The 10,877-nt window shown below is 39.7% G+C and overlaps 1 protein-coding gene across 11 annotated transcripts in view; it reads left to right on the forward strand.

Annotated features, from left to right (window-relative positions):
• DLG2 (discs large MAGUK scaffold protein 2) overlaps positions 1–10,877 on the forward strand; it is an 831,288-nt gene that overhangs the window by 707,645 nt on the left and 112,766 nt on the right. The window contains exon 1 of one of the 11 annotated variants that reach the window (XM_059838493.1): positions 6,062–6,160. The exons of the other annotated variants lie outside the window; for them this stretch is intronic. The gene's annotated coding sequence lies outside the window, so the exon portion shown is untranslated. Of the gene's footprint in view, positions 1–6,061; positions 6,161–10,877 lie in introns of those variants that run through there. 11 annotated transcript variants of the gene reach the window in all.

A 10,877-nucleotide genomic window follows, 5' to 3' on the forward strand; every position in this document is an offset into this window, starting at 1 on the left:
CTGCTCTGCCATCTGCATTGTAGTTAGTCATCCAGGCTTCAGATTTTCTTTCCTGAAAGAAAACTGTAGGAGGGGAAAACTTAATCTGAGAGTGTGTGCGTGCGTATTGATTCCTGTGCTAGCTCTTTGTCACAATCCGTGCAGGAGGCATCCTCAGGCGATGCCGCTTATTTTTTCCAATCCACCACAAATGCAGGCCTGAATTTCCCTGTTTTCTCATGAAGACTGTTTCATGTTTTTGTTTCCCTTTCCATGGACAGCCCCTTGCAGTACTGTCACAGGACTCTCCAACAAAGCAGCTCTGCTTTCTCCACCACACACACTCTGCCTCTTGTGCTGGGCTGTCTGCAGCTACCAGGAAAGAGGGTGCAGTGCAGCCAGGTGGGGCTCAGTCTCTTCTGCCATGTAACAAGTGATAGGACAAGAGGCCTCAAGTTGCATCAGGGGAAGATAGATTACATACTAGGAAAATTTTTTTGTTAAATGTGGTCAGGCATTGGGACAGGTTGCTCAAGGAAGTGGTGGAATTACTGTCCCTGGAAGTGTTCAAAAAACATGTAGGTGTGCTGCTTGGGGGTATGGTTTGATGGTGGACTCGGCAGTGTTGGGTTAATGGCTCAACTCGATGATCTTTAAGGCCTTTTCCATCTGTATTCTGTGTTTTTTACTGTAATGTCTGTAGAGCTGTTGCTTTCTCCATGTGTCAGTTCTTGCTGTAGGTAACGTGAAGGACTATGCCAAGCTGACAGATTTTCATCACCATCCTCAGAGGAGTCAAGTGTATCATTCCTGTGCTGTACTTCTTCCCAAATCAGCCACCTACTCCTCCCACCACAGAGTGCACGCAGAGTTAAACTGCGAATCCGAGGAGGATCTTCATGGCTCCACCATTCTTTGCCATCCAAAGCTGTTAACTCATTTGCTTCCTGCATTAGGCTTACAAGGAGTTGCCTGTGGGACCTTCTGTTTGTGTAAAAGATGTGTAAAAGATGCTTGTCTGGTTTGCTACTACATAAAAACTTTTAGCTAGTAGAAAGTGTATCTTTATTTATTTCCCGGCTCATAGAGCTATTAAGTCCTTTATGATTTGTTTGGGATTTGAATATCAAGCTTCAGAAAAATTTAACTCACGTAAAAGGGAATAGCAGAAGCAAACACAAGGTTCCGTGGAAAACAAAAGTCGAGAAAAGAAAACAACAAAAAAAAATGCAAACTGGTTCTGGATTCTGAACCATCTCCTCCAAGTTTCTCAGTTCTTTTAACCAGCTGGACTAACCTAAGCCATACAGAAAATAAACATTTTTATGAAATATCAGGCTGTTCCTGTGATATCTGCTGACTTATTAATGGGTTGCCATATTATTCCAGGTTCACAGGGTGCTATAAAAGGCTTTTCAAATCAAATCAAATCCAGACAGCCTCTCCAGAGGCTCTAGGGAAAGTGCCATCTGCTCTTCCTCCCTTTTAGCTGCTCTTCTTTATTACTGATAGGATCATTCATATTCTCAAGACTGTGAAGCCACCATTAGGAGAGATCAGCCTTCCTAACTAGCAAATCAAGTTCTTGTCATTGCCCTTGATCAACTTAAATTGCTCTCTTGGGCATCTGTTCATTCAGACCTAGCTGAGTATCCTTTTAAATTCTCTTTTTTCTGTATTTTTTCAAAACAATCCTCATTCAGAAAGAGGACTTGAGCTTTCACTCTGCACTTGTAGCAAAAGAGATGTCACTTGAGGAAGGAAAGTATTGTAATACTGAAAAATATTATTATAGCAATAGCACTTGTACAGTCCTTTGCATCTTCAAAGCCCTGTGCCAGCTAATTTCTTAATTAACCTAAGTATACACTTTTATTCATTTGTACTTATGAGGATTAATCTTAGGAACTGAAACTATTTAAAAACTGTTCTTACATGAAATTTCATGTGTGCAACATTGAAAGAAAATTAATTTCCCTATTGCCTTGGCGTGGCAACTAAATTAATTTACATGGTCACTGTTGTTTATTTTGCAGAGTGGGATGTATGTAAGTTACAGCAATGGAATCTGTCTGACTCAGTGTGTACTATTTTACCATCTCTTTATAAAATGATACATTCTCATTGGATTCAGACCACAGACAATGGAGTAGTTAGTGAAACTTGTAAATCCTCTGGAATTAAAAGTTTGATAGATTTCTGTACTCGAAAGGAATGATGATGCTATTTCACCTACTACCCTTCAGAGGGTATAGGCAGGGAAATTCCCTGTAACTAGGGATTGCCTTTATCAAGTGTAAGAAAAGACCTCTACAGTTGTGCTCTGCTGACTTTGATTAGAAGAAAGGTAGATCTCAGAATTAACTAAACTCATACAGATTTCATGGTTACACTTAGCCAGATTAGGGAGGGAGAGCTAAATTAGTGCCTTTGCTGGGAGGAAGGTGGGAAGTGACTTGCAGCCCTTGATACTCTTTGTCCCATACAGGGGCCAGGATAAGCTGGGCTGTTGTAAAGGGATGCAGTCTGAGGCAGAGCAGTGGGTTGAGCCTGCTGTGAAAGAAAAAACACCTGTAAGAAACAAAGTGTTTTTACACCCCCGGACCGTTGGAAAGCTTAGGCTTCTTGTTATTACTGCTCTTCTGGATGATATTATCTGATAAATGCCCAGTCCTTTTTAAAATCCTGCTGGGCTCTTTGCTTTAGAGATACTCTCTGACAGTGCCTTCAAAAGGCTATCAGATGAAAGAGTGTAAATCCAGGGTAAAAATGTATCCAGTGTAAGCCTGACAAAAAAAATCAGTAAAGAAATTGAAGATTGCTAAATGCAGGACACTGAATAAATACCTCTTTCGTTTTCAGGATGGCATTTTAGACCACATTGCAAAGATTACTACCCAGAGTACTGGTCATCCATCCATACCATCTGGTGTGGCCTGGGAATTATCTCTGTTGGTGCACATTTTTTCTCCTGAAACTCCAAATCCACACTGTGGAGATCCTGGAGATCTAGTTTTGCTTCATTGAGGTGCAAGTGACCAGTACTAGCTAATTTGTGATATTGATAGTATCTACCTGTAATTATTTTTAATTTGAAGTTACCTTTGCTTCTTCTGCTCTTGTTATTCCAGCTAAATGCCCTGATTTTTCCCCAGTGATCTGTGTGCTCACTTTAGACAGCAAATGAGATATCCATGATATGTATGTAGTCAATATAGTCCATGTGATTATGGAAGAAAGAAGTAATGTTTTGGTAGCAAATGTGAACACTGTTGTCTTCTGGGTTTTTTGGTTTTTTTTTTTTTCATTTTTAGTTCAGTTCTATTTTGCAGCTTGAAGCGAAGAACATCAGAGTCAATACCAAATGTGTTTGTTACAAATGCCTTAAAAATACACACTCTATATATATATATATATATAGGTATACAGAAATCTGGCAGCCATATGGGATTTTCACACACCTGTCAGTGGAGTGAATATGTTTGAATGTGAAATCTCACATTCTGCACTAGAATGTAATACCAGAGCCCCAAGGACATGGGGCTCATGGGCATATGCTCGTGTGTTGAGCGTATCAAATCACCTTGAAGGCAGGGCTTTTACAGAACACCACATTGTTCACATTGTTGACTGTTATGGCAGTATCAGCTGTATTACCCATGGAAAGGTAACATGGAAGCCAGGAAAGCTAATTAAAAATTTCAAGTGTGAAACAGGGTAGCAATTTCTCTTGGAATGGTGGATCTTATGTAATGCCGCAGACTCTGGTTTATGTATGCCACCTACACACAGCTATGAAATATTGCTGTGGCTTACATTAGTGAGATATTGGTCACTTTTACAAACATTGTTTTCAGTAACTGGGAGCTGAATTTCAGCATGAGTGTTGCGTTGGTCAAGGACATTCAACCATGCATTGCTTGTGTCTTATTCATGTGGCAGCAAATTATTCTAAGGCAGTGTCATCTTTACATAGATCCTTGGGAAGCCTTTTAGAGTCTGAATGGTTAAGGCAAAACAAAAAGGAAAATAGGGCATTCTGGCACATATGGTTTGAAACTGTCTCTTATTAAAAATAGGTCAGAAAACCCTAATTAGTGTACAAGACAGCAAACTGTTGTAATCAGGCCATTTTAGGGAACCTCCATGATGTGCACGTGAAATATGTAAGCCCCTGAGAATAGAATTTGGCTCTGAAAGCCAAATCCAGTAGCACAGACTTTTTTCTTTTCTTTTTTTTTTCTTTTTTTTTTTTTTTTTTGCTGCTTCTTAATGAGCCAGGGTTTATAATTTGAAATATTTTCTGCCCATATTGGATTATTCTTGGTCAGCATCACTGGAGAATCCAGATATTGGATCTCAGTTGTCCTTGCTTCTGAGAAAGACAGAGACATCAAAACCATTGCTCTGATTAAATCCCCATATATCTACCCTACATTCTGCCACCCAACTCTAGAGAGCTTTTCCTTCATACACTCTTCTGTAGTAAGAGCCAGCAGCACATGCAGAAACACTGCTCATGCCTCTGGCCTGGAGTGATTTTTTTCTCAGATAGTAAAGGTGCTGAACACAAAGAGACAAATGAGGAATAGGGTGGAACAAGCAGCTGAGAACAGGAGGAAGGGGATATATCTATATATATCCATATAGGACTGGCTTTTGCTATGCATGAAATGCAACACCCTGTTCCCACATTGTGACGCACATCAGTCAGTCCAGATGGTGAGAAGGGTTGGGTTTCTGCCTGGGGCTGCCGGCACAGGCTTCATTTGCATTCCTCAGCCCAGTTGTTCGTGGAAAAGCATCCAGGCAATGCACAACCGCTCACACAACTGTGCTCACCTTCCCAAGAACAACATTTCTTCGTGGCACCAAAAACTGGGGGAGTTTTACAGGCACGGGAAATGAAATGGCTCAAGAGTTCAGGTTCCAAATGGAACCCTCTGAGAATCATCACTAGTGATGTAGAAATATAAAATCCTCTTGAATAAAGTGTTCATTCCCACTCTATCCTTGAACAAATAGCCTTGAGTTTGTGTAAAACACAAAAAAAAATCCTGGAGCTCTGCTCTGAAAGAGCAACTTTGGCTCCCTCATAAAAAAATTGCCATACAAATGCCTTTCCAGTGGCTGATCCCTGGCTGTGTATTACCATAACCAGCTTTGCTTGTTAGGGACTAATTCTGAGTGTTAATTTGTGGTATGTGCAACAATTGTGATTTTTATTGCTGTAATTAATCCCATTTGAAAATGTTTTGTTTAATTGATTGGATTAACGGTAATGAGGTGTTTGGTTCTGTTATTTTTGTATCTACATATTGACTTTAAAAGCTATGCAAGCACGTGGGGAAAAGAAAGTACTAGAGAAGTGAAGAGCATTATAAATAGATCCTTGTAATTCAGAGGATGATCTTAAAACATTTCAGTATTTTTAGGAGGATTTTAAAATGGGCACAGAATTTCACCTAACAAGTATATTGCTTTTACAGTCATTCTGCCTGGAGTAATGCTTTCAGGTTATCCATGCTGATGTCCCTGGAATTTGCCTGAATAATTTCCATTCATGATAGTAGGAGTAATGAACCTTGTGTTAGTTGCTAAATGAGAACTGTGTCTTTAAGAAGGGAAGATTTTTATGAAGATTTAGGAAAAAAAATCGTGAAAATTGTTACCTATAGGACACTGAAGGTACGTTTACTACTGCATTAAGAAATGTTTAAGAGCAGAATTTGTGTTGGTAGATGGTTTCTTCTCTGAGTTTTGCCTCTCCCCCAAGTGCAGTTGCTCATTCCACCTTAACAAGGTGCAGTGATTGACAGGTAGAGATGTTGCACAGAGCAGAAGGTGGGAGTGTGCTCTGTTGGTTTGTGCTTGTACATCCTGAGCACCAATTACTGTCACTGCTGCCAGCACTGATGTGTTTATCAGGATGAGTTATAGCAGAATATATGTACACAGGCAGTGTGTATGCTGGATGACCACCCCCTGTGATGTAAAATATGAGAGTCTGGGAGCTACCGTTTTATAATTCATCAGGTTCAGCAGCTGAATGTTGTTGGTTGGCTTAGTTATAAAGGCAAGTGTGAGCCGAACAGCAGACAGGAGCATCTTGCATTGAGAGTCCTGCAAAGCTGCATTTGGTGACTGGGCTCCGCTTTTGTTCAAGTGAATTCAGTCCTCGGTGAGTGATGGGGGTTCTGTCGAGCTGAAGCTGTTATTATATAAGCTGGGGAAACCTGCCTGCTAGTTTAATGTGTATTTTGCTGCTGGAAGTCCTTGTCTGTGGTTGTTTTTAGATTTTGCAATATTTTCAGTTGTGTACGTTACTGGCACAAAATGAGATGAAAAGAAAAATGCAATGATGAATTATTCACCATCGTGCTGCGAGGATCTCTTTCCTAGCTAAAGTTACTTTCCTTTAGTGAGCATGTTGGGGGTTCAAAGAAGCTACAAACCAGCAAATCTACCTGTCATTAAATTGCTTTTATTAGCACTTAAAGAGAGTGATGGCTGTGGCTTTTGTAACAAGAGACAGGAAAAGAATAAGCAAATATCAGAAACATTTACAAATTCTTTGCTTTTTGTACATGTGGCTTTTCAGACGCAGCATTAATTCTTTTATGTGCTGTGAGGGGCTGCAGAGAATTTGAGTTGTAGAGCTTTTTAATTAGATACTCAGTAAATCGGTCGCTTCTTTCTGGTTTTGTGGTAATATGCTTAGTATCACATTAAAATGAATGATTCCCCATCTTGCATAACAACAGTGCTGAAATATGTGTAAGATGAAAGGCAAAGGGAGACTTTGAGACAAACTGAAGGAACATGCTGTAGCACAGCTATGCAGAGAAAGGTATATTTCCTGTAGTGTCTGCATGAATTTTTGAATTTCACCAGCTTTAGATTCTTTCCTCTAATTATCACTTGCTTCTTTTTGACCTCTGTATCTTTTCAAGTAAGCTCCGTTAATATGTTGACATTATCTTGCCAGTAACCTTTAAAGATCAGTAAGCCTGCAATTTTTTTGTTGTTGTTTTAATCAGAAGGGAATTGAAAAGCAGAATTTATGGAACTGAAATATTAAGATTGCCATATAATACCTTTATGTCTCCCCAGGAGAGGGAAGTGGTCACGAGTAACAATTTTACTTTTTCTTTTACTAGCAGCAGTATTATAGTCATTGCATTTATCTCATTGTACCCAGTTGGGGTTGTTTTTTCATTCTCTGTGGGTTGGAGAATCAAGTTTATTGAATATAAATATCAAGAGAGCTTGGCAGAACAGCACCTGTTGTCTTATTGCTGTATTATTAATACATGGAGGGAGACGCTCTCTTGCAGAGACCTCTCACCTGGTATCACTCCAAATTGTTTACTCTGTAGTGATTTAGACTTGTATCATGACTTCTCACTTAGAAATAATTCGTTCAATGAGTTACATGTGAAGCACAAAAGCTGCAGTACTGATCCTGATTTAATTAATACGGTATCTCATTTTAGTATCAATTTTTATTTAAAGAGAAAGGCTATTGGCTAAGTGGCCTTTCCCACTGACTTCCTTTGCTTGGCAGATTTGCACTTACTCTTTGTAAATCATAAATTTGAAAAGAGCAGAATTTTTTGTGACAATTATTTCCTGGCAGCCTAACAGACTAGAGCCTATTTCTAGGAAAGAGTGTATACCTTTGTCAGCATTACTTTATTTAAGAGTGTTGCACTGCTTCTTAAGCATTCAGATCTATTTTCAGTGACCCCTGTGCCAGCAAATGGGTTTCTTGAAGTGTGAGCTTCTGGCTTTGCAAGTTCTCCTCCTTTCAGAAATCTGTGATACTGCATCCATCTGTCTAGGCATTTATATTGCATGCATCACAATGGTGTAATCTCAGCAATATGAACATTAACCATGTAAATGTATGTACTGTAACTTAGGAAGTATAAATTAGGACAGGAAAAGCAACCCTAAAAGGAGAAAGTTATGATATGGGCATATGGGCTCTTGTGGGAACCAGAGATCCAGACTCGCTATTTGTTATTACACAATAAATAAAGCTGACAACTAGTTCAGTCTCCAGGCAGTGGTATGGAGGCTTGGGCACAGATGAGACCAGCTTTTCAAAGTTCACTCCAAATAAGACCAAGGAAAATAGCCAGAGGATGTGGCAAAAATCCCATTTTATCCCGGATGTATGCCTACTGCTCCTTTGTGGTCATATCCCAGGAGGGATGCTGTAGGAAAAACAACAAAGACTAAGAATTGTATTTAACATCATCTCGATCTGGAGGACACAAATGTTTTATCTGGGTATTAGTTTGGTGCTGTGATCCATGCCTCCCACCTGGCAGTAAGCAACAGCAGTGCTCTCCATGGAGTGCTGTGTCTTAAATGCCCTTAGGGCTGGTCCAGGAAACAGCCATCCCTGCTGTTAGTGCTACATCCTGCTGGAAACTCTCTGCACCACAGCTCCAAGAGTGTGGTGGCTTCCTGAGCATTTCTGGATAGAGGTAATATTTTAGGATTGATGCATAGCACACTTGAGTAGCAGAAATCTGCTCTTCAAAAGGAATCTTGCTCTGTTATTACATTTGGGTTGCAGATGAAACCAACCCACATTATCTTTTGTATAAAATATAGATGCCCAGGAAAAATATCTTAGATAAAACTGCTGAGCTCAGGAATTGATCTTTGTATCTTTTTCCTTTACTCTGAAACATCTCCTGTTTACCAACCTTCAGGTTTACTGTGAAGTCCCGTGGCAGCTTGTGGTCAGCATTTTTGACAAAATGGATTATTGGATAAGCCGGCATTGGTTTTTGGGCAGTTGTTTTTTGGTTTGCTGTAAATACAGCTAATGTCTGACTGTGTAGTTGTGTGACTGTGTTCTCTGTGTAAAAAGTGATTGGAGATGGCAGCTGGGGTGTGTAAACTCACAAGTTTGTATGCCTGATACACTTCTGCTTTGCACTTTCAAGTACACAGTACACAAACCATGCTTTCAAACAGAGCAAGACATTTATAATATTGAGTCTTGAGCACAGAAACATCTAATGCATAAAACTGAAAGCTGTTAACTATATATTAACTCTCTTACTTTTTATTGAAGAGACTGATAAAGTGACACTGTGCTATTTTTAAGAATTCTCAGGTTTGAATTCAGTATTCAAGGCGGGCGTGAAACAAAGCTGTACAGACACTGGCAATCATAATGATGGGCTTTCAGGGAGAGGGCCTTCCCTGGAAAAATGGGTGAAATGATAGCTTAGCCATGTAGTATCCTCAGGGTTGGGAACAGCCAACACAACTTTATGGAAGGGAAGAGATAGAACAAAGTAAAGGATGACAGTGCGTCAGTGGAAAGCAGTAGAGGTTTTTGTATATCCAGAAAACTAGGGAGAGAAATTCCATTTTAAAGGACTATCAAACAGTCAGTGCATTACAGGAATAAATTTGGCAGCTGGAGCAAGACAGGGCTTCTTCATAAACACAGCATGCCCTTTGATGTTGGTGTGCTCTTTGTGCTGTGAGGGAAATACATGTAAAGGTCTAATCCTGCAGAAGAGATTTTGGTTAGGTTTTATATGATTTTACGAGCAGGAGGGGATATTCAAGTTATTAAATCCATGAAAAGCTCTCTTGTAAGCAAAATACATCTCACAAATGCTAAGTTCAGTTTGTTTGTGGATTCAAGTGCTTGGTTTGTTTGGTGGCTCCTGGTGCCTTGACATTTAGATGCATTATGCTATTATTTTTAAAAAGAGGAAAAAAAATGAACTATTAACATAAGTATTCTTTGCTGGGGAAAATAAAATAAAATAAAATAAAATAAAATAAAGTAAAGTAAAGTAAAATAAAAAAATAAAAAAATAAAATAAAATAAAATAACCTTCTTTGCTGCCAGATGGACAAACAGATCTCTCAGTCCTTGAAACATCACAGGTGAAAAGATGTGTTCCAGGGTAGTAGAAATGGTTTTGGAGAATTCAGCAGGAGAAATCAGTAGGAGCCAGATGACAGTGAAATAAACTTAGACTAGTTGTCTCCTTTCAAATGGCATTCAGTGTAGTCTAGATGACCAAAACCATGAAAAATGTTCATCGAGATTCCTTCCAAGGTCATGTCAGCTTTCTTTGGAGTTTTTCCATGTTTTCAGGGGGCATGCATGGTCAGAAGGGTGCTGGTTCCAAGAGCTGTCTCCCCACTACAATGGAGAAGCTGCCCATAACCAGAGGTGTAGGATTTGACACACATCCGGGATCATCTCTGGTAAAGGCCCTATAGCTTTGAGTCCTGCAGGCAGGACTTGGGTATATATCCCAAGAAAGCTTCACTGGAAGTCCCTGTGCATTTCTCTAGGTGAACACTTTTCATCTTTTTACATCATGACCATGTGTAAAATAAAAGAAATTTGGGGAGACCCTCTTATGAGAGTGGCCCCAGATGAAAGTTGCTGCTAGGATCTCATCAGATTGCAGGCTGAAAGCACTGAGAAATACCTGCAGCTTCTCTGGTCCTCAGTTTTTTGTCCTGCCTGGAATAATTGAAGGTGGAGAACATTTATCATCCCACATGCAGTTAGCCCACAGGAGTGATGCTCCTCTGCAGCAGATTCCTTTGTTGTCTGAACAGCAGTGGTGTACTCTCTTCTGTCCTGTGCAAAGTTCTAATTAGTGGTTGGCAGCCTAAAGCTTAATAATAATAATATACAAATTTTATTTTGTACTGCAGGGAAATGCTTATGGCATCAACAACTTTCCACTTGGGAATTCCCAATGTGCTCACTCAGAAGTTAGCCTGATAAAACTGCAGATAGAGTCCTCATTCCCAGAATACTTTCATAGTGTTAGCAGAAATTTCCTATTATTTTAGCCAGGCAGGAGAGTAATCTGGATTGACAAGAGTTTTTT

Source organism: Haemorhous mexicanus, chromosome 2 (genome assembly GCF_027477595.1).
Source record: "Haemorhous mexicanus isolate bHaeMex1 chromosome 2, bHaeMex1.pri, whole genome shotgun sequence".
NCBI classification, from domain to species: Eukaryota; Metazoa; Chordata; class Aves; order Passeriformes; family Fringillidae; genus Haemorhous; species Haemorhous mexicanus.